The sequence below is a fragment of the Diabrotica virgifera genome, chromosome 10 (assembly GCF_917563875.1).
Source record: "Diabrotica virgifera virgifera chromosome 10, PGI_DIABVI_V3a".
Classification (NCBI taxonomy): Eukaryota; Metazoa; Arthropoda; class Insecta; order Coleoptera; family Chrysomelidae; genus Diabrotica; species Diabrotica virgifera.
Genome location: NC_065452.1, coordinates 151,914,272 through 151,940,247, shown reverse-complemented (window position 1 = coordinate 151,940,247; position 25,976 = coordinate 151,914,272). Strand labels below are relative to the sequence as shown.

The window sequence follows — 25,976 nt, the reverse complement described above, 5'->3', positions numbered from 1 at the left end:
CCATAGTTTTTTCCATTCCTGTTAAAAAAGTTGTCAAATTAATATTCGTTATAACTCTTGACGTTTTGTTTTACTTAGAAAAATGTATAGGATGAGCAACTGTACAAATTCAATTGAAATTAAACGACTACATGAATTTATTTATACAGTGTGTCTGCGTAACTTGGAACCATACGGGAAACTTTTTTAATATCAATGTTACGAAAAAAAGTTATTCTTCATAAAGTGCTCTGCATAGTCTAAAACCTAAGGTGCAATCATCAGGTATCAAATTTTATCAATAATATACGAGGTATGTCCAAAAACATGAATTTCGCTCAGGAGTAAAGTGCCCTTATATTGCACAATATCGAAAATTGTTATTAAGAAAAGTTGTTTGTAATTAAAAATTATGTTATAATAAGCATTTACACTCTTTTAATTGAAAAAAAAATTGAAAATTTTCCTCAAATTACGGATACCCAACATCATTTTCATTTAAGATAAAGCCGTTAATATTAATTTTGCGAAAAAAGTTATTCTTTATAAAAATGTCTGAATAGTCAAAAAACTAAGATGCAATCATAAGATATCAATTGTTTTTCAATTCTATACGAGGTAGATCAAAAATATGAATTTCGCCTAAAAGTAAAACACCTTTATAGTTCACAATATTTCAAATAGAAGGGTGCTATTGCACATTGAAACATAGTTTTTAATTCCGAACAACTTTTTATAATAACAAATTTCAATATTGTGAAAAATAAAGGTACTTTTCATTAAAATTCATATTTTTTGACATACCTCGTATAAAATTAACAAAATTTAATAAATTATAAATTTTATTTTGGTTACGAGACTATGAAAAACTTTTTACAAAGAATAACTTTTTTTCGTAAAATTAACAATAACGGAGCTATCACAAATAAAAATAATGTTGGTTGGGTGTCGTGATTTGAGGAAAATTTTGAAAAAAAATTTCAATAATCTGCAATTTTTCAAAATGCAGATTATAACATAATTTTGAATTACAAACAACTTTTCTCAATGATAATTTTCGATATTGTGAAATATAAAGGCACTTTACTCTAGAGCGAATTTCACATTCTTTTACATACCTCGTATACCATTGATAAAATGTTATATCTGATGATTGCTTCTTAGGTTTTAGACTATGCAGAGCATTTTATAAAGAATAACTTTTTTTCGTAAAATTGATATTAAAAAAGTTTCCCATATGGTTCCAAGTTACGCAGACCCTGTATATGTTTATCAACTACAAAATTTCAAAAAAATTTCATTAGGATTTTTGACTATATTAGATAATTGTTTTACTTTTTTTTAATACATTTTTATAGTATCATTCCTCTACTTTCATTTGGCATACGCAGAATTGCCCTATCTTTATTATTTTCTGTCTTATGTTATTGCAAAACAAAGGTCTCTGGAATAAACAAATAGAATAACTTTTAACTAATTAATGGATCGGTCTCAGATTTTGAGGGTTTGTAAAGAACCGCAATACCCAACTTTAGGTGAAACACTAAAGTTCTAAGTTAGTTTTAGTAAAAGTTATCAACAAATAACGATTTTAACTTTTTTGCAGTTTGCGAAGCAACAAATTAACTTTTTAACTTTCAAAAATCGGCATTTTAAAACTTTTTCAATGTTCTAAAAAATTTAATTTTTTAATTTTATGTCAACTATTTAGCTTTTGAATGGGGTGCAAAGAATAGAAAAAATCGCGTTTTTTGCACTAAATTGTTAATAATTAAAAAACGGACGCGAACTCTAGGCAGGAAACAGGTAGGTTTTCATTCTGTAGGTCTACGGGCCGGTATTTCCAACCTCACTTAAGCCAAAGCTTACTTTAAGCCTTTGCTTAAGCTTAGATGCCTGTATTTCCACTTAAATTTGAGGCTTCAGCCTAGGCTTAAACCAAATAATTTTAAGCTCGCGCGGGAGTTGGTTTAAGCCTTTGCTTAAAATTTGTTTTCTGTTTTTTGAGGTTATTTCTATAGATTATTAATTATAGAGTTGTTTTGAAAATCAACTTATAAGTAATAACGTTATTATTGGATTATTAAATAATAATCTATTAATTTATTAATAATAACGATTATTAAAATTCTTACTACTTTTGGAAGGTGTAGGCACATGAAAATTGTTTATTTCTACAATGCTTGGTAGGTATATTTATTTTACAAAAATAAACTTACATTCCAATTTGACATATTAAGGAATATATCCAATAAACAAAATTTCAAAGACGGATCTATTGCTTATGCAAAATAACAATAAAAATATAACCAGAGAAAATATAGAGAATAAACTAAAAACACATGTACACAAAATTAAGTGAAGTAAAAATAACATTGATACAGATGACAAGATAAAATTAAATGTCAACAGTAGTGGTTTTTGCCTCAGAACAGTTAGCTCTGGCACTTTGACGTATTCAGAGGTACCAAACCAATTAACTTTACAGCTGAGCATCAGTTTAGTTAAGGAAATGATGGAAATACGGCACCCAGCTTAAGCTTCTCCTTAACTTTTGACACAGGCTTAGCTAAGCAAAAGCTTAAGTAGCTATTGAAATACCGGCCCTACAATAACAAAAAAAGTTGTCAGCTATACCTGGATATTTCAGTGTTCCGAACATGGTCTATCTCTTGCTTATTTCTCTGGACTATAGGGGTTCATCTCTAGAGAAAACCACAACGGACTCAAACGAGTTTCCTTGGAATTTCTTGAGTAAGACTTATTAACACTTTCCTGAGTGGAATTGAGTTTCCAATAGAACGCCTTCCGTTTTATTGTATCCAAGTACTGTTGGTTCGTGTTGTTTTCTAGATCATGTTTTGAGTGTCTTGCAATGCTTAGCATTATTTCTTCAGCTTTTCTGATTACTTTTCTACTTTTTTACTCGAAGAATATATTCCGTGATTTGACCAATATCCCTGGGCAATGATTAAAATTTCCTTAGCATCCTTTTCCCAAGGTGCAACTTTGTTATTTGTCATTCCAATGTTAATACTCCATCGTGTTATAGAATAGAATAGAATAGAAATATGCTTTATTGTCACTGAAAATTTTTACAATTTTATAGACAAAGCTTACTTACAGTCAAAAGAAAAAAATAATATCAATAACAAATAACAACTACAATTTCCTAAAATTAGATAAATCGTCAATATACAGTATATAAGATCTAAAAGCAAAGACAAAAACAATTTATTGCAAAATTTATATAAATTGCGAATTTAACATATGTACTTACAACAAATAAATAAATAAATAAAATACCACATTAAGAACTGACAAGTTTAAGCTACTGCGTATGAAACCCAATTTTCTTAGTTATTCACTAAAAAATTCTTCTATTGAATAGTATGGTCTTTTAGATAGATTTGTCATTTTACGGAACTTTGGGAAAGATGTTACAGATTTAAGTTGTAAAGGGAGATGGTTGTAAAGTATTTTTGCGGAATATAGTATAGATTTCTTTACTAACTAAGTGGATGGGATCGGTAAATAAATATTAAAGATTGAATTTCTGGTGGAGTAAAGATGATTGGGCCTTGCTGGAAAGACATAAAGATGTTTACGAATTAAACAAACCGTTTCTAGAATATATAAAGATGAAAGTGTTAAAATTCGGTGATCTCTGAAGTAACTTCTGCAATGTGTACATCTTCTGAGGCCAAACAGATATCTTATTGTTCTTTTTTGCAATTTAAAAATAATATCAAATTGGGCAGCTGTACTAGAACCCCAAAAAGGAAGGACCATATCGAAGATGAGACTCGAACAACGAAAAATATGTTATTTTATAAGATGACAGATCTAATTGCATAGCAAGCTGATGCGAGTTTCTTACTTAACGAATCGATATGAGGGGACCATTTGACGTTGCTGTCTAAAACAATACCAAGAAATTTTAAAGAATCAGCGGTACTGATCTGGCTGTTATTAAGGGGCAAAGGTTGAAGAGCTCCTTTATATAATAGCTCCTTTAGATAATGTTACTGTTTTATTTACGTTAAAAGAGAGTAAATTAGAGTCAGACCAAGTCTTTATCGTCAGTAGATCCGAAGTTATAGCTTCATGAAGAGATGCAATAGTCGAGTTGCTCCAAGTGATACTGGTATCATCAGCAAAAAGAAAAATGTTCCCATCGATTTTTAAATTAGTGATGTCATTTATAAAGATAAGGAACAGAAGAGGACCCAATACTGAACTTTGTGGTACTCCACATACAATGTTTTTGAGACTAGAGTCAGTATCATTTGCTTTAACTAGTTGTTTCCTATTATTCAAGTAGGATTGGAACCAATTCAAAAAAATACCTCGAATTTCATATAAATTTAGTTTTTTAATCAAGATGTCGTGATTTACACAATGAAAAGCTTTGGCATAGTCACAGAAAACAGTGGCAGTATAACGATTATTGTTTATTGCTTGGTAAACCTCATGTAGTACAGAAAACACGGCATCAGTGGTACATTTATTAATTAAAAAGCCGAACTGATTTTATGATAAAATGTTTTTATCGACGATAAAGGACAAAGTCGAGTTTTAATGAGTCTCTCAATAATTTTGGTGAGTACCGGTAGTAAGGCAATAGGTCTATATAGTTGCAGGCATTAGAGTTTTCACCACCCTTATGAAGAGGAATAATAATGGCTGTCTTTAGGCACTCTGGAAATTTACCTTTTTCGAAGGAATCATTAATTAGTGAGACGAGGATTTCCAACACATTTTCTGTGAGATTAGAGAACATTTTTATAGATAGTCCACCAGTACTACAGGATGATTTGCTTTTGATACTATTGGTTGTTTGGATCAGTTCAGTTCAGGGTTATCGACTGGTCTTAAAAATAATGAATTTCTTGAATTAGGGAGATAGGAAATGGGATCTTGTTGCGGCAAAATAGTTGATGTTACTCACATTATCGAAGTAATCGTTTACACTTTCAAAATTTGGAAGGAAAATGAGTGAGCTGTGTGAGTTTTTTAAAAGCTGTACTTTGTGATATATTCAGTGACAGAGACAGAAACATTGGTAGTAAATTTCTTGATGTATAGTAGTGAACGCATATTCTTGGCTGATATGCGGATACCTTTCGTAACCCAAGTTTTCCGATGTTTTGGCTTAATAGGAATTAAATGAAATGCCTTATTGAAGATGTCCACGGCAGGACAACTCATTGTTGTCCTGCCTAAGGGCGCGTCCATAGTACACGCTGGTTTCAGAAGTCAGCGCCGAGTCCGCGTGAAAATAATCCTTCGTATTTAAACGGGCCTGTCCAAACCTGCGCGCTGTTATTAGGATTATTTGCACACGGACTCGGCTTTCTGACTCGGAAACCAGCTTGCACTATGGACGCGCCCTTAAGTCGAGTTGCTTGTACGGTAAGCTTACGGCTTGTCCAGATGAAGGCGGTTTGCCAACGTCGACGTCGCTGTTTACCTGAAAAACCCAAACAGCCGCGGTTCAAGTTGCCAAGCAGGAACAAATGGAATCGTACATATGCAACCGCTGCGTCGTCAAACCGCGGCGGTTGTAAGTTTATTAGGGGAGCAATGGGAGCCCCAGTCACCGGTTCTCATGTGTACGATACAAACGTCGGCTAACCGCGGCGTCAAACGCTGGTAAACCGCCCACATATGGACAAGCCTTAAGGCTTGTTTTTTCGACAAAATTCTTACTATTTGAGTTATTTGCGAAAAACCGTCTAAAAGCGTGGTTATTTTGTTGAAAAAATGAACATATTCACTGCCAAATAACTCGAAAAGTATTGACTTAGTGAAAAAACTCTATAGAAAAAAAGTTACTTAAAATTAGTCAGTTTATCCATTTCCTGACTTTCTTTGGACGAATATTTTTTCACCCCCAAATGGGGGTGAAAACCACCCCCAGGGCAAAAGCACATATCGGCACAATATCACTTTTTTTTCTTTGACTTGTTAGCTATGTGTATGTCAAATTTCATGTCAATCCAAGCGGTTCTTTAAAATTTAGAGGTTTTGCAATATTTTACCGTTAAAGAACGGACTACAAGGAAAACGGGGAAAACAGGTAAACCGCGCAGTAGACGTTGGCAAATCGCCCTCAATGGACAAGCCCTTAGGCTCATGTATTTCGTTAGGGACATAACATAACGCTAAATTTGCCTGTATATTTAGTTATTATAAACAATATACCTACATGTCTGAACCGTTTCACATTTCTGTGAAGTTTAGACTACAAAAGAAAAAGAGAAGTATTGTGGATAAAAGACAGAAATCTAACAATAAATGTACCGAATGTGTCCAGCTTGTGATGTTTACGACGTAAACTCAAAAATATTTTAGTGATTCATAGTATGCAAAGAAGCAAGCAGGAAACTGGCGAAGTTGTTTCCACATTTAACTCGCATTAATAAAGTAGAACAGTTTAAATGGTATAGACGCCAAGATGCAACCCACCCATTATTTTTAAATATTTTAAGTGTCTGTTAGTAAAAATTAGTATTGTTTAATTATACGAGGCTGGATCAACTATTGAACCAACTTTTGCTCATAAATTTTTATTGGACAATCATAATCATGCAGTGAACTTGAAATCTAGAAATATATATCATACAATCTAGAAATACATACTTCATACACATATAGGAAAATTCTAGCGATATTTTTATAACATAATAAAATTTATATGTAGAATAACTTTAAAAATATTGTCCGTAGAAAAAATCTTTTCTACGAAAAATCTGAAATCCAAAATTTTGGGCTCAAATGGTACCTCGAGCATAATACATGTGATATTTTGTACATCCATGTTTAAGTTCACGAATTTTATCTATGTTTCCATGACGGATCAATTTTAAAGGGTTTTACCCATATATTTTTGTATTTTGGTGGTTAGCATGTTAAAATTACGTCAGCACTGATGATGATCAGTCATCCGATCGAAAATTAGTTCTGTGATGTAGCCCTTTTTAGGGAATTTTAACAAATATACCTTTTATAAAAGATTTTAGTCGTTTTTTTTTAATAATCAGTCGAATATAGACCTATAATAAGGCTTTTTTTTCCTGGAAGCCGTCTGTTATACACCGATCGTACTGCAGCCGATCGGCTTATTGTACATCTTCGAATCCCTCATAGACCAGGGCGCATCTGTAAAAATATTAGTACATTTGGATGTTGAGAGGTAACTCATATTTTTTGCAGAAATTGCGTGAAAATAACTCATATAATAATATTTGAGTTATTCTCCCACTCAAAAAGGTCCGGAACATTGTTTAAATAATTAAAATGTCAAACAATGATGGAAAAATTCGATTTTTTTCTTCGTTTTTTGATTATAGGTACTCATTTTCCAGAAAAGTTGCACTAATATAAAAGTTGCGTAATTAAATTTCCTACAACATATGATTAGCTAGAAATTTTAAAAATTGTCACCCTTGTTGCAAAATAGCAATATTTGCGAAAAAACCATAAAAAAACAAGTATTCGCATTTTACGTTTTTCATTCATTTATGCTACACTTAGGACCTTCATATTTCAACCAGAAAAACTTAATGATATAGTAAATTAATATTGTAAATTTCATTAAGATCGGTTTAACAGATTTTGCAAAATAAATTTTGCAATCCAGCTTTCGCAAAAAAAATCATTTTTTCAAAATATTGCAGGACTGAAAATAAAGCAGACAGCAAGTTGCATTTTTTCTTACATAATATGTATATATTATATGAGAATACTGTACCTTTCATTTGCAATTTGCAAAATTAAAATCGGTTAACTACCACGACGTCAGGAATTTTTTTAAATAAACATTAATTTTTGGTACTACGCGCAGGACAGAGGATACGTTTGCTCTGACTGGCTATTCCAATGACCTGTGATACTTATTGATAAATTTTAATTTTTAGTGCATTTCAATATAAATAAATTTGTCTATTGCAAAATAAAAACATAATCTGTCCTTTGAAATGTCCTGTTTTAGCAAAAACTTTATTTGTTCATATATTTTAACTTGAAGAATGAAAGTTTATTATTTTTAAACATATGCAATAATTTAAACAATATTTCATAAACAATAATCAAATTAGTTTGATTTTTGTTGAATTAAAATATTAAAATACAACAAAATATAGAGTAAGAAAATAATATATTAGATAAAGATTGGAAGACATTTTGGTGGAAATCAACTTGTGTGAATCGAACACCGCTGTCCTGCGCGTAGCACCAAAAATTAATGTTTATTTAAAAAAATTCCTGACGCCGTGGTAGTTAACCAATTTTAATTTTGCAAATTGAAAATGAAGGGTACAGTATTCTTCTATATGTAAAAAAAATTCAAATTGCTACCTGCTTTATTTTCAGTCCTGCAACATTTTGAAAAAATGAATTTTTTTGCGAAAGCTGGATTGCAAAATTTATTTTGCAAAATCTATTAAACCAATCTTAATGAAATTTACAGTATTGTTTTATTGTATCATAAAGTTTTTCCGGGTAAAGTATGAAGGTCCTAGGTGTAGCATAAATGGTTGAACAACGTAAAATGCGAATACTTGTTTTCTTATGGTTTTTTCGCAATTATTGTTATTTGGCAACAAGGGTGACAATTTTTAAAATTTTTAACCAATCCTATATTGTAGGAAATTTAATTGCGCAACTTTTTTGTCAATGCAACTTTTTTCTGAAGCGAATACTTTTAAAGTTATAATCAAAAATCGAAGAAAAAAATCGAATTTGTCCTTCATTTTTTGACATTTTGATTATTTAAACAATGTTCCGGACCTTTTTGAGTGGGAGGATAACTCAGTTATTATTATATAAGTTAATTCCAAGCAATTTTTGCAAAAAAATATGAGTCACCTCTCAACGTCCATCTCAAAACAGATACGCCCTGGACTATCATAATATCCATTCTAGAACCCTGTATCAGCTTACATAGGTGCCTATATATTATATAGCTTAAAAGCAGTTTATATCTCGTTAGATTTGTCTTTTTTGACATTTCTGCGGTTATTTATGTTGTCACTGCCCGACCTCTTTTTGTTTTTTAAAATTTTTATTATGTATACAAATAAAAACTAAACTATAGAGATCGTTAAATCATGATTACACTGGTTTTATTGCATTTGTTAAATAGGCCAATGCACGGTCTATACGAAAATAAACATTAACACACATCGTTAGATAACAACTTTATTTTTGTGTCAAACATTGTAAACATGATTTCACTGTTAAGATGTGATTTTACTTTCTTATTTCGACTAGTAACATTGAAATTGACTTTTACTTTTTTGTTTGCTGATTATATATTTAGATACATAACTTATATCTTAGATAGAACTTATTCCCGGGGCTTTAACTTAAACCGGGTTTTTTTTTAGTTTTATGGACCTCAATAACTAAAACCTCTATACTGCTTGCAGAGGGTTCGCTAGATTTTTTAAGTTATTAACAATTTGAGTATAAAACCTCTAAAAGCTGTAAGAAAACAAAAAAAAAAAAAAGAATATGTGTACTTTGTACGCACGTAAGAATTTATACTTCTATTATATTATGATTTCAACGAAATCAATATAGTTTAAACAGTTTATTTATATTTTATTTAAATATTAAACTAATTTTAATACAGTAGAGCGTCGATAATCCGAACGTTCGCTAATCCGAACGCAAAAAAATTATTAAATTAAAAAATATGATCGCGGACCGAATTTTTGGATTTATGGCAATATGACAATATGGGCAAAATATGACCGCGGATTTTTGTTTTGTTTATGCAGAAATGCATACAATATATTTGTTTATTATTCTTCTTCGTCTTCTTTAAGTACCGTGCCCAAATTTTTAGGCGTGGGTAGCTTCCATAACAATTTGCCGATATCGTTCTCGATCTTGTGCGGCATGTAACAATTGATCTGCTGATATGCCAGTCCATTGACGAAGATTTCGGAGCCATGAATATTTCTTTCGACCAATTCCTCTTTTTCCGTCGATCTTTCCATTGAGTATTAACTGCAGCATCCTGTATCTGCTACCTCTCATTATATGCCCCAGATATTCAAGTTTTCTCTTTTTTATCATCTTGGTTAAATCACCTTCGCCTTGACCTACTCTGTTTAAGATTTCTCTGTTTGAAATGCGTTGAACCCAAGATATTCTGAGCATTCTACGATACGACCACATCTCAAAGGCTTCTAATTTGTTCATCATGTTAACCTTCATGATCCAGGTTTCACATCCATATAGTAATACAAGATACACATAACATTTTAGGAACTTGATTCTTAGTTTTAAGTTCAGCTGATAGTTGCTCAGAATAGATCTAAGTTTCATAAATGCTCCTCTTGCAATTTCTATACGAGTTTTAATTTCTTCATCCGGATTTAGTGTCTCGTTTATCCAACATCCTAGGGATTTAAATGGTTAACTTTTATTATTGGTTCATCACTGACAATTAGTTGCATAGGGCCGACGTCTTGTTTACTAACCACAAGTAACTTTGTCTGTGTTGCATTTATGTTAAGTCCGTTATTGGAGCATTCTCTAGTGACTCGATCTATAAGGAATTGAAGATCTTCGATACTTTCAACCATGATCGCGGTGCAGTCTGCATATCTAATGTTGTTAATAGTTTCTCCCCCGATTCGAACTCCACATTGGCCTTCCAAGGCTTCATTAAAAATTATTTCTGAGTATATGTTAAACAACGTTGGGGATAACACACAACCCTGTCTGACACCCCTTTGAATGCAAATTTTGTCTGTTTCTTTGCCGTCTACCAGAATAGAAGCTTCTTGATTCCAATATAGATGCTGTAAGAGTCTCAGATCTTTATCATCTATTCCAATCATTTCTAGATATTTCTAGATAATAACAACCTATCATGTTGAACTCTATCAAACGCCTTCTCAAAATCTATAAAGCAGACGTAAATTGGTTTCTGTACTTCCCATGATCGTTGAAATAATGTTAACATTGAGAACAAAGCTTCCCTTGTTCCCAATCCTTCTCTGAAACCGAATTGTTTGTTTCCCATTGTCTCTTCACATTTCTGCTTGATTCTATTGTTTATTATGCAGGTGTTTTATTCCTTGTAACCAAAATATATGTACATATGTACTATGTTTATGAGCTTTGTATGTATTTTGAACATATGTTCGATAATCCGAACAATTTGATAATCCGAACTACCCCTGTACCAATTAGTTCGGATTTTCGACGCTCTGCTGTACTTACTCCAAATTTTTTTATTCACATTATACACTGTATATTTTTGGTACTAATATCTTCTTCAGTTTCAAAAGGGCCTGATGATGGCGTATAAACTGTAAACGCCGAAACCGGTCGCCCATAAACTGTTTAAATAAAAACCTTCAATAAGATTGTGAGCATTAGACTTTCTATATCCTAACATTTACACAATGTGCTCATATCAGCAACTTGTTCATCATTTAAAAATCCTCTGTTATGCTGACGACGCAATCTTAATCTCCGATAACGAGGATAACCTACAGCGAATGGCACAAACTTTCAATACAGTGGAGAAGAATTACAACATGAAAATATCAACAGCTAAGACAAAATCCTTGGTAGTGGCAAGGGAACCCATAAGATACAAATTATTAATTAACAACGAACTAATTGAACAAGTCTCGAGATTCCAATATCTAGGAGTCGAAATATGTAGTTATGGAGATGTTAAAGAGAGCGACCGAAAGCAAGCAAATAAAGCCAATTACGTGTCAGGATGTCTGAGGGATGTCATCTGGAGAAACAAAGATATGAGGCTGGAAGGGACAGTACGCATATACAAATCATGTGTAAGACCGATCATGACGTACGCGATAGAAACAAGATGTGACACAGCAGAAAGCAAGAGGATACTGAGAACATCAGAAATGAGAACGTTGAGGTCAATAACTGAGAAAACACTGAGAGACAGAATACCGAACGACAGAATAAGAGATCTCTGTAACATACAAGATATAGTACGGTAAGGAAAACAGAGACGACGAGAGGAATCAGCATGTGACGAGAATGGACAGCGATAGAATAGCCCGTATAGACAGGGATTCGAAGCTATCAGGCAAGATACCAATAGGAAGGCCCTTTAAAAGGTGGCGAGATAGCTGGCAGTCAACATCACAGCTACGAATACAAGCTCAAAATCGGTTAAGAACAGGCTAAGAGGCCTAATATAAGAAAAAGAAGAAGAAGGTCATTACTTAAGAACATACTGAACGACTGAACCTAGCAAACTCAGAAACTCAGTATACGCTCGATTGTGTGAAATTGTTATCTGAAATACTTTCGCTATCTGTCCAGCTTTCCCTATTTTATCTGCTATTAAAGGGTTCCTTATGTCTTTATTTGTATGATCTTGCTAAATTTTTTGCTGCTTTTTATCTGTATCATCATCATCAATGGTGCTACAGCCCTATGAAAGAGTCTCGACCTTCCCAAGTCTATTACGCCAGTCAGTCCTATCCATTGGCAACCGTTGCCAGTTTGCTGCGCCTATTTTTTTCCCATCCTCATTTACACCATCCTTCCATCTAAGTTTTGGCCTACCCCTATTTCTACTTCCCACAGGTTGTGACATAAGGATTCTTCTAGGAGGGTTATTATGCTGTGATCTTGCTAGATGTCTTGCCCATCTTAGTCTTCCTATTCTTATAAGAGATGCTACATATTTACCATATTTACCACCAAATATATGTTTATATCTGTGGTATACCTCGTAGTTGTACCTCCTCCTCCAAATAACATTTTCACAGATGCCACCGAATATTTCTTTCAGGATCCTTCGTTCAAATATAAGCAGAAGGTTTTCATCTGCCTTGTCTCCCATGCCCATGTCTCCGATCCATATGTCAACACTGGTTTATAAGGCAGGCCACACATCAAAGAAACATGAAACGTAAATTACGTTTCATGGAAATAAAACACTGCTAAACAAATATACGTCCGGCCATTTATGAAACTCTCCGAAAATAAAAATGTGTCAGGAGCATGAATCACACTCGTTTCATTGGTAGGCGGACTTTGAGATTTGTTTTGCAGTGTTTTATTTTAAGCCCGACCGCACATCAAAGAAACATGAAACGTAAATTACGTTTCATGGAAATAAACCACTGCTAAACAAATATACGTCCGGCCATTTATGAAACTCTCCGAAAATAAAAATGTGTCATGAGCATGAATCACACTCGTTTCATTGGTAGGCGGACTTTGAGATTTGTTTAGCAGTGTTTTAGTTTCATGAAACATGTTTTTCGTTTCATGTTTCATGTTTTTCGTTTCATGTTTCTTTGGTGTGCGGCTTGCCTTAGGGTTTTGTATATGGTTATTTTTGATTTTTGGCTCAAGTTTCTGCTTCTCATATATCTACTCAGTCCAAAATAGCATTTGTTCGCTAGGATTATCCTTCGCTTGATTTCTTCCGTCATGACGTTCTCCTTGGTGATCAGGGAGTCTAAGTATGTGAATTTGTCCACCACTTCAAAGGTAGAGTTAGTTATCAACAGTGGATTGGTGACCGATGTTTCTGGCTCTATTGTTGGGTGTTGATGCCATCATCTTCAGTTTTCTCCTCGTTTACTTTCAGGTTCATATTTTTTAGGCATTTGAGAAGGTGGTATTCATTTCTTCTAGTTTGCGTGTTGTGCGGGCAACTAGGTCCACGTCATCTGCATATGCCAAAATTTGGGATGATTTATTAAAAATATTTCCTCTGTTGTCTATATTCTGTATAATATACTAAAAATAATTTAATGATTCTTGGCCTAAATCACTTGTTTTGGTAAAGTGAGATTGCAAATGAGACGATAAACAAACAAGAGATTAAAAATGTAAAACTCATTATCAGTATTAGAATATTAAAAATAGATAGAAACTACAATAATAATTCATATAATTTTGATAATGCAATAAAAACTAATATTACTTAAGTAGAATTTAATTGCTTTTAAAAACAAATAATATTAGGTAAACGCAAATATGGCTTCTATGAGGAGTTTTGCAAACTGTCGACAGGAGTACCTGTACCTACTACCGTTCAGAATAATTTATTATAACAAAAAAATTTCCTGATGTTCATGTTTGGTAAACTCACGATGACCTAATAAAAAATTTGATAATAACACTATAACATTATAATAACACTATTATACTAGCCTTCAGGGCAGGATATGGCACAAATAACTATTTACATACCAAAAAGATATTAATTAAAAAATGCATTGAGTACAACATACCACATACATTTGTCGATTACGAGACGGTTTTTGATTCTGTAAAGTTTGAAACAGTACTGGAAACCCTAAAGCAAAGCCGAATAGATAGTACACATCACTAATCAAAAACAATTATGAGCACGCTACATCAAGTATACGACTACATGACGACACAGACAAATTTAGCTTAGGTCGAAGAGTACGACAAGGAGACAATATTTTACCAAAATTATTCACGGCAGCTCTAGACTCAATATTTAAGAAGAACATTCAATGGCACGATATGGGCATCAATATAGATGGAAAAAGATTAAATCACTGTTTCCCAACGTGGGGCCCAAGCCCCACAGGGGGGCAAATTGGTTGTTAAGGGGGGCAAATTGGTTGTTAAGGGGGGCAATTGGATTGGAATATGGACTCGACACGAGTTTACTCCTTTCGCTTCGGGTTAAACAATGCTAGATTTCGATGAAGAACATTATAGTATTTATTTACTGCTCATACTTCAACTAATAACGTGTTCTTGAGGCTAGTTATGAAATTTCATTTTTAATCGCTAAAACTAGAAAAATTCATACTATAGGAGAGAATTTAATAAAACTGTCAATATCAGCATTTCTTAAAAGGTTTTTGAAAAAGCTAAAAACATGTAAATGCTATGCCACTCATTAACAATACACTCAGCAGAGGAATTGATGAAATGGGTGAAGATATTGAAAAACAACTTGCTGAAAAGCTGAAAACAAGAAATATCTCAGTGCAAATGGATGAATCAACTTGGAGAGGCAGTGAAGCAGTGTTGATAACTTACATTTTGTGCTGCTGATGGTGCTCCTAATGCGATGGGCAAGAAAAATGGCTGCTTAAAATTGCTGAAAAAGACGCGAATCCAGAAATGATTCTTGTGCATTATGTTATTAATAGAGAAAACTTGATAGCTAAAAACATCTCGCCTGTTCTAAATGAAGTACTACATTCCTTAGTAAATTGTGTTATAATGATATTAAATCTGATGCCAAATGTGAGCGTCTCTTCAAGATATTTTGTGAAGAACAAAATGAAGACCACGTGATACTTTTACTTCATAATGAAGTAAGATGGCAATCCGAAGGAAACTGCTTGAAAATATTTATGGAACTCTTTGATACTATTTGAGACCGATCCATTAATTAGTTTAAGAATTATTCTAATTGTTTATCCCAGAGACCTTTATTTTGCAATAACAAGACAGAAAGTAATGAAGATATGGCAATTCTGCGTATATCAAATGAAAGTAGAAAACTGACGCTATCAAAATGTACTAAAAAAAGATAAAAAAATTATCTAATATAGTCAAAAATCCTAATGCCAAATTTGTGAAATTTTGTAGTTTATAAAAATTTAGAATAACTTTAGAAATATTTTCCGTAGAAAAAATCATTTTACATATTAGAAAAGCTGGTATTTTACACGAATTTTTAAAAATGTAGTTCAATTGGTGACTAGTCGTGCTAAGTGAAGGGGGAGCTGGGAGCCGACAAATGCACGAATTCAAAAACTAAAAAAGGCAACTTAAAACTACTATCATTTTCTATATCTCGGGATCTACTGAATATATTTAGATCGGTCTTTTTTTAATTTGTATGTAATTTTTCTATACATTAGAAATATACAATTTGTCTAGACATTTATTAATTAATCAACAGTCTAATTTGTCTAAACTAAAATTTTTTCCCAAAAATCCATGATTTTAATCATACTACCGTTATTAACCATAGAAAAAGTTAAGGTATACTTTAATAAATAAACTTCAAATCTTCAATAAATAATTATCTAATAAAAATCATTTATTTATTAAAGTGTACTTTAACTATTTCTATGATCATTAATGATACTATAATTAAAAAAATAGATTTTTGTAAAAAAATATTTTTTCAAGAATTGTTTAAACAAATTAGACTGTTTATTAATTAATAAATTTATAAACAAATTGCATATTTGTAATGTACGCAGAAATTACATACAAATTAAAAAAAAAAGATCAAAAACCATTTGAGTTGATCCGGAGATACAGAAAATTATATATATGATTGAAATTGCTTTTTCGGTATTTTAACTCAGTGGATTTGTAGGTTCCCCCTAGTAATCGTTTGAACTACATTTTTGAAAAATCGTAGAGGGTGCTGTGAAATCCCATTCTTTAAAATGGCATTAATGAGATTCCTTAATTATTATACACAAATTAGCTGTGTACCTATTAAAAAAAACATATGGCTAACTTTGTCCCAAATGAACCCAGGCTATATTTTTTATTTGAAAATTCGTGTTAAAATACTATTTTTTCGAATATATAAAAGGATTGTTTCTACGGACAACATTTTAAAAGTTATTCTAAATGTTAATAAACTACAAAATTTAAAAAATTTGGCATTAGGATTTTTGAGTAAATTAATTATTTTCTTTATCTTTTTTTAATACACTTTGATACTATCACTCTTCTACTTTCATTTGGCATACTCAGAATTGCCCTATATTCATTATTTTCTGTCTTATCTTATTGCAAAATAAAGGTCCCTCGGATAAACAAATAGAATAACTCTAATTAACTAATAATAGAATAATAACTAATTAATGGATCGGTCTCAAATTTTAAAGATTTGTAAGTACGCCAATACCCAACTCCCAACTTTGGGTAAAACACTAATGTTCTAAGGTAGTTTTAGTAAAAGTTATTAAAAAATAACGATTTTCACTTATTTTGCAGTTTGCGTAGCAACAAATTAACTTTTTAACTTTCAAAAATCGGCATTTTGAAGATTTTTCAATGTTCTAAAAAACTGAATTTTGAAATTTTATGTCAACTATTTAGCTTTTGAATGGAGTGCAAAAAATCTAAAAACCGCGATTTTTGCACTAAATTGTTAATAGTTAAAAAACGGACGCGAACTCTATGCAGGAAACAGGTAGGTTTTCTTCCTATAGGTCTACAATAACTAAAGAAGTAGTCAGCTACCTGGATCTTTGGGTGTCCCGAGAAAATCCGTATTACCCTGGACTATATATACCGAGCACCATTAGATAAAGTAAAGATATCAAGGGACAGAGTGAGACGAACGGTTTGTACCAAGCCTAAAAGTGGCAACAAACTAGCAGTTTTTGTACAAATAAATAAAGTAAATGGTAAAAGTGTAGGTACTTCTAAAAATAACATTGAAAATTAGCCCATCCTTATATTAACATTGATGTCATGAACAGGAATTTGTTTTTATACAGTGTGTATTGAGTGGGCGTATGTAAACCTTGATTAAGCTATAATTAATTCAAATATTGTAGTTAAATACTTAAAAAAGTGATAGTGTGAGTGTGATCCTATCTATATGTAACATTTATACTAATCCTATTTGCCTACGATCTTGTCTCTCACATGAGTTTTTTTATGGTTTAGTTAGATATATTTGATATACCTACTTCTATAAAATATCTAAATGACCACACAGCTGTTGAAGATAGCAGAATGGAATGCCAACGGAATGAATTCACACGCTCATGAAATCAAAACATTTGTTATTAATAAAAATATGGATATTTTGTAAGTGTAGAGATATATTTTACAAATAAAAATTACCTAAAAATATCAAAATATAATATCTATCAGACTAACCACCCAGATAACACAGCCCGTGGGGGAACTGCAATCATAATATGCAATTCTATAAAACATTATGAAACAGAAGAAGCAAACATCTTTCTCAAAACCTCTTTGTTTGTAACTTATTCTGTCCATGATAATTTCAGAATTCTTCTATACACCCACGACTCGAATAGTTCCAGTTTTTTCATTGATGCCGCATTCAAGGTCCAAGCTTCCATTCCATAAAACAAAGTCCGGAAGACGTAGCACCTAGTAACTCTTAGCTCTAACTTCAAATCTCTCGTGCAGAGCACTCTTCTCACTTTGTTAAAATTTGCTCTAGTACTCTGGTCTTTTCTATTCTAATTTTAATTTCCTGAAAGTAATCATTTGTAGAGTTGATCATTGTTCCAAGATATTCATATTGGTCTATTCATTCGACATTGGTTCCATTTATGACGAGGTCCTCGTTATTTCTTTGAGTTTTTGATATTCTCATGAATTTTTTTCTTCTTGATATTCATTGTTTCATTAGTGTGTGCCAGTGTAGGTCTTAAAATAAACATATCCAAAACAAAATTCATGACAAACCTAGTACCTAGCGGAAATATCAATATTGGAGACAACGAAGTAGAGCTAGTGGAAAAATACATATACCTTGGACACGAAATAAAGATCACAACACAAGAGACAACCAAACATGCGAACTACGAAGAAGAATAATCCTAGCATGGGCAACCTATGGAAAACTCAAAGACATCTTTAAAAGCGATATACCAATTTCTTTAAAACGTAAAACATTTGACCAATGTGTATTGCCTATGATGACTTATAGTGCCGAAACTTTGACATTGACAGCTACAACTTCTAAAATGCTGCAAATAGCTCAGAGGAAAATGGAAAGGTCAATGCTGAGTATATCGCTTCGTGACCGAATTGGAAATGAAGACTTAAGTACTTAAGACGAAGAACAGGAGTTACCGATGTAATTTCCCGAATTGCCACCCTGAAATGGAACTGGGCCGGACACGTCGCCCGAATCAGTGATGGGAGGTGGACGAAGAGATTACTTGAGTGGAAGCCAAGATTAGACAAAAGAAGTAGAGGAAGACCACCTACTCGTTGGACTGACGATCTCAAGAAAATGTCAAGAAATTGGATGCAAAGTGCTCAAAATAGAGCACTCGATTCGAGCACTAGAATTTCGACTCGATTCAAGTTCTCTGTTTAACCCAGGTATGACAATACCAAAAGGCACCGTTAGGAAAATATTCCAATTTATGGTTCAGAGAACCCATATGAAACGAGTCTGTATACTCTAATATAGAGTATGGCATTAGTAAAATATGAAAATCTACGGTTTCGTTTTGATTTAAATATGTCTCCCTCCATCCTCCGATAGTACTATTTCTAGGTCTACCTATTGTCAAGGAGGCTCTGAGGAAGACAAATTTACACCAACACGACCGTAGTTTCTAGATATAAATTAAAACTATTTATATCGCAGTATGGTTAGAACGCCCTCTAACGGGGAATAAGTGAAATAAATTTCGACTCGATTCAAGTTCTCTGTTTAACCCAGGTATGACAATACTAAAAGGCACCGTTAGGAAAATATTCTAATTTACGGTCCAGAGAACCCGTATGAAACGAGCCTGTGTATTCTAATACAGAGTATGACATTAGTAAAATAAGAAAATCTACGTTTTCGTTTTGATTTTTCGTCAACTTTCGTGACAAGAGGAACAATAAATAAAATAAGAATTACACAACACGCTATGCAAAGATCGATATAAGGTGTTACCATTAGAGATAAAGTACCAAACATAGTGTAACAAAATATTACTTTTAACCGACCCTCGTATAACAGGACCCATCTCCACACACACAAAGCCACATCGATCTTTCTAGATAAGAAGCAATGCAGCGCAGAGGGGCGGAAGACGAGCAATTAAGCGAATGTCGCGACAATAACTAGAGATGGGCAGAATCTTCCAGAAATAACGGCTGGGCTTTATATCGGAACGGATTTTGTAAATAAGTTTAGTTTTTAATCTAGAGTTTGTAAAGAAACTTGTATAAATAAATTAATAAAGTCGTATATAATATAAATACGAATCGCTAGATTTTAATGTTACAATAGAAATAAGAAGAACATGGGTCACGGATGCAGTTGAAAGAATAGCCAAATTGTACAGGAGGCCTACGTTCAGCAGTGGATAAATATAGGCTAATTGATGAAAAGATGACAATTTTATTTTATTTATTATATCAAAAATGATAATGCTCTTTCCACAGTTTGTGCACACTTGCTTCAGTTTTTGTCATATTATATCTTTATACAGTGGAGTCCCGATATAACGAACCCAGATGTAAAGAATTCCCTGATATAACGAATTTTTTTTAAATCTCCTTCAAACCTCCATAAGACTCAATGTAAAAAATACCCCTATCTATATAATGAACTATTTCGATTTTAACCCTCGGTATAACAAATTTTTACGATTTGCGGAGATAAATTAAAACCCCTGTATAATGAATATTGAGTGTAGCAAACCCCTATATAAAGCACGCAACCCCTGTATTACCCATTTTTTCACCTCGGCTTAGCGTAGTTGAGTATAGATAGTGGCGACTCACAGACAAGTCTACATATGAAAACAATCAGACCTGCTTCCCGCCCCCCTTCCCTTGGTGAAAGGTGAGCTACAGGATGTCGAAGAAGCTGTTATTAAGTGGTTTAAACAGTGCCGGGATAAAAATGTACCCGTTAGAGTTCCCATGCTCCAAGGAAAGGCTCACCAGTTTCGAGCCAGTAATGGCTGGTTGGATCGGTTCAAAAAGAGGCGCGAAATTAGTTTCAAAAAAGTTTGTGGCGAGAGTGCTGCCGTGGATGATGTAACTTGCGAAGATTGGAAAGCTAAATTGACAGACTGGACCCGTGGATACAATGAAGATGATATCTACAATGCTGATGAGACAGGGCTTTTTGACTGGGTTAAGCGATGAGAAATTCGTTATAATATAGAGGTTTGAATTCGGCTTTAAGAACCCCTTTTTAAAGAATATTGGCCACATTTAACCTCGATATAAAGAACCTCGTTATTGAAAAATTCCCTATATAACAAATTTTTTTTCGGACCCTTCAGATTCGTTATACCGAGGTTCTACTGTAGTAACAAATCGACTGTATTTCGCATTAAGCAAATACAGAGCATACAGAGTTCAAGGAAAAACTAGCACGAATGGGTTAGTTGAAAATTGCCACGCCGGGTGAAGAAGTTATTTTGGAATACTTCAGACAAAATATATTTACATTTGCGTAAACTGCAAAGGAGGGAAATACCTTTTCTATGTTCATTACCAACAATTTGTAGGTGAATTAAAAAATTTCACCAGCAAACAGTCGTTTAAATGAAAATAGTAAGCAAGCACGTGGCTTATAAGCGTTAAATTACATTTATTGAGATTGACACTGTCATAAAATGTGATTTTTCTGAATACGGAAGTGTTTAAATCATCTAGTGACGGGTTTCTAAAATGAACAAATAAACAAATCGAAAAAATGCAGAAACAATGATAACTAAATTGCAGTTTTTCAAGCGCGCTCCGTTTTGAAATTCCGTTTTCAGTTTTCATGAGCTTGAAAGAAATAATTTCTTAATTACCCCACCATGCGGCCTCGGCGATCTTTTGGTTTACTAATTTTAACAAGTTTCCACAATGTTAATTATGCATAATATATTAAACTTATTTGAATTTTAAATGAAAAACAGAAACTTGTTTATAAACAATTGCGCTGTGAATTAAAAAAAATATCTCTGGTTTTATGGATTGTACAAACTTCTTTTTTATAGATGTGTTTTTTATGGCGTATAGCCTTTCAGGTGGTATATTTTGTTTTTTGTAAAGGTTAAAACGGTATAGATAACTGAACTGTTTATAAGACGAAAAATGTTATTAATTAATACTGCATCAACTATTTGTAAGTAAACAATTAAAAACTAATATAATTTTTAAAACCATAAATATTTGTGACCTTATGAAGAGAATAAGACCAAAAAAGCCCTTCTAAATATTGACAAAGCACATTTGAAAATGACCTTTCTCTAAAATGGGATAAACAAAATGGAATTGCTTAGAAAACCCCATTTTAAAAATCAAGTATGTATGTATTTTCAAGGAAGTCGCCTGTTGAATGTTTTCATCTACCTTAGGTACATAGGTAGTTTTTCCCAATGAATGAAAAAGTGCTTCATTTTTTAGTTATTTCACGTTGAAATATTCCGTTTGGAATTTGACGAATAAGAACGTATTTTTCAAGAACTACAACTTTGCTTTTACTGAGTCTATAGACTTCATGAATACACTATTTTTTTCGTTTTTTATAGCCACATTTTTGCTAAGAATACTTTGTTCGATAAAATGCTTACTTTTTGAGTTATTTGCGAAAAACCGCCTGAAAACGAGGTTATTTTGTTGAAAAATAAACATTTTTACTCGCTAATAACCCGAAAAGTATTGACTTAGTTAAGAAACTCTATAGAACAAAAGTTTCTTAGAATTACCTACAAAAAAATTGCAATTCAATAATCGAAATGTGCGTATTTTGGGAGCTCATAAATTAGTAAAAGATATATAGTCGCAAAATATTAATTTTATTCATTTTAAGTACAATTTTCTCTTAAGTCGGAAAGATGGGGAGGTTTTCTTGCGAAGTGGTTGTAGCTCAATAATCGAAATGCGCGTATTTTAAGAGTTTATTCTTAGAATTTATACGCCATACGAATTATATCCGCGGTACGATTTTAACTTTTCTCAACATTTTTCTCTTGAGTTGAATCAATTAAAGGGTTGTTTGGAGGTGAAGGGGATGAGCTCAAAAATAGAAACTATATCACTTCGAAAGCTGATAAATAGCAAGATCTACTCAATATCTCTATTTTTAAGTAGTGGGGGGCTGTGTCAGCCCCCCACAAAAAATATTAAATTCCTGCCCAGTGTAACGAGCTCAATGTTTTTAATCTGGCAGGATGTGAAAGCTCACAAACAGCTCGTAATTTAGAGCTATTTGTTTTTTAATTTCTGCAAGGTAGGGGGGGGGCAGTTCAACGGGTCTAATAAATTATAGTCTTGGTCTGCATTCGGCCTTATAAAATGGATATGCTAACTTTACCGACATATGAGTATACGTTCTGTTTGCGTTATTATCGACTTTTGTTGATTTAACACCTTGGCTGCCGTGAGACACACATGTTGTGTCTCATGTTGTTTTCGATAACAGCCGCGTGACACACCGTGGTTGTCTCATTAATATAGAAACGAGAGGCTCGTGGCCGTAGAGACCCATTTTTTTAGCACGTTGTCTGCCGTGAGACACAAATGTTGTGTCTCACGTTGTTATTGATCAGTCGCGTGACACACCGTAGTTGTCTCAAACGCATAGAAACGGGAGACTCGTGGCCGCAGGGCCCCACTTTTTTTAACATTATGGCAGCCAACGTGTTAAACCACTACAAATTTCAAAATCAACACCAGAATTCATAGGCAACGAAATCGAGTCTACATTTTTTACATCAATTTGACTGGGCTAATAATCTGTTAAGATAACAATATGTAAACAACAGAGATTAGGAGATATTTTGATACATAAACAAATGATGGGGTATCTCAATTAAATTGATTTAGGTTGTTATTCTAAATAAAGGTCTAGGTCCATAAAAACAGGGCCGGCGATAACGGGCCTGCAGGGGATGCACTGCAGGCAATGAGCTTTTTTCTGCTGGTGTTATACTTATACAAAATACTAACTTAATAACACCGAAGGGCGCCCAAGCTAGTTTTGCAGGCGGGCACCTTATACCCTAGCGCCGGTACTGCATAAAAAGTAGTTAATATAAATATATTCCATCATGCCTTTGTGACATAGGGGCCGTTTCAACAGACAAATCCAACACAGTAAAGCAATAAACAAAATGTACCTACATATTAGGTAAACGTCCCAGTTAAACGGGAATAATTGTTCCCTGTGATAAAAACGGTATAATGTACAATAACTGTATAAGGTCCTCTGTCCCCAACAAGGCATCAAGGAATAATAGATAGTTTACATATGTTCTTAAGGAATATAATATGACCTTCGCGAATGAAAAAATATTATTTACTGCTCTCAGATGCACAAATCAAATAGGTACATAGCAATAAAATCAACGTTGACTGCTACACATAAAGAAAAAATAGAAATAAATTCATAAAATGAGAACTATGAATAAATAATAGACATAATAATCACTTCCACCAATATCCTTGCCTTACACTATTTGTGCAAATTTTTAAAATTAAAGCTATTAATGTCATAATTATTAATATATCTTTTAACATGTGTATCAACATAATTGGCCGTTATTTATCTGCTACTTGGTGATCTTTATTTATCAAAATATTAGCAGTTCACATTATTGGAAGATGTAAATATTGAGCCCAATTCATGATATCAACATAGGTACCTCGGTAGTAAATATTTTCCATAAAAGTAAATAAAGTAATAAAATTTACAGACTTTATAAAAAGAAGTCATCGTTAAAAATACGTATGAGTAAAACTGGTAAGTAGTATGAAATTAATAAAAATATGACAAACAGCTGCAAGCAAAATATTGGTGTTATAAGTACATACATAAAACGCCTACCAAATTCCAATGAAGCAGTGTAAAAACTTCGGCAAAACGAAGAAAACAGGACAACTTTTACCGAAAACCCCGCACTTTCACGAAACCCAGCATGTTCGGGACGTTTATTTATCACTCACCAAAGCGTATTTTATTGAAAAACGATGAATATATCACATCTTAGTTAATTTACGTGTGTTTAAATTGCCAAGTGCCTCACTACTATTACCGCATTTCACATCAGTTACAAACCAAACAGAAACAACTTCACATTCACAACGCGATACGGACAACGAACTTCGAGAGAATGGATTATGCGCATGTGTGTTTCTACGATCTTCAGGAATATCTGCGTGCCACAGGTGATTTGTCTCCTCCCTTGTTTATCTCAACAAGTGGTTTAGAGGCAAAGATGCTGAGAGGGCATCTTCTTTGCAGCGCTAATTTTAAATATAATATTTTTAGTGCAAAACTCATTAATTTTGGTCATATATGTATGTACTTTTGCCGTTGATTGATAAATTGTATTGCTCAGTATCAATAAAAAAGCCATACATATTATAAAAAAGTTTCTTTTTTAAATGCTACAAAGTTAAATATTTAAGTATGTATATTTGTATTACAAATTACAAACATTATACGGACTAGAAACTATACCATCCAAAATATATCCAGAACTATACCGACCGACAAACGAAGACAGGATATTCGTCAGATACTTTTAAGACAATTTAACCAAATTCACCTAGTCCGAAAATGCTTCCTATTATTAGAGCTCTTTGAAGATGGCATATTCATCCTCTAATTAGTTTTTCTTAAATACCTCCGGAACGCGTCTATGTAGGGGAGAGTTGGACAAAACCGAGTAGGTACCACTCCAAAAACCGTCTGTATCTTTTGCTATGTGAGAGTAGCAAATGTTTGCTGCAGATTGAAATATGTATTCTCAAATGACTTAAGTTTGATATGCCAATGTCAATTTTTAAAAATATTCATAGATTTTTAATTTTTTTAATTTTTATGAAAATATTGCAAAATACCCGGTTTTGTCCAACCGGTATGATAAAACCGGGTACATAGTAACTTAATTACCATGTAAAAAGACTAATGGGCAGAAAATAAAATATTTATTAAAAGTATGTTAACAAAAATCGAAAATCTATGAACAGAAGTCACAAATAAAAACTTCATCTACATCATCATAGGCACTACAGACGTCATAAGTCATAAGCCCATTTGGTGCAAGACACACATTTTATCCAGCCTTCCTTCGCATTATAATTTGTTGAAAATAGTTAATTGTAATATAGACACGCATAGTCATTATCTTCTTCCTCCAAACTCTTCAAAATTTTGTTTTTGGTGCAGCCCTTTTTACGCGTTTTTTCTTTTTTTTTTTTTTTGTCCAGTTTACTTAGTTTTAATTTTTTTACGATTGGAGATTTTTTTAAATTTTTCCTACTAGCTTTTCTTACTA

At 32.9% G+C, this 25,976-nt stretch overlaps 1 protein-coding gene across 4 annotated transcripts in view; it reads right to left on the bottom strand.

Annotated features, from left to right (window-relative positions):
* The window catches only part of LOC114325140 (KN motif and ankyrin repeat domain-containing protein 2), a 117,237-nt gene extending 92,431 nt beyond the window's left edge, over positions 1-24,806 (bottom strand). For 3 of the 4 annotated variants that reach the window (XM_028273088.2, XM_028273089.2, XM_028273090.2), the window contains exon 1: positions 24,521-24,806. The gene's annotated coding sequence lies outside the window, so the exon portion shown is untranslated. Of the gene's footprint in view, positions 1-24,507 lie in introns of all 4 variants that reach the window. The other variant, XM_028273087.2, reaches the window with a different exon arrangement.
* Between the last annotated feature and the right edge of the window lie 1,170 nt (positions 24,807-25,976).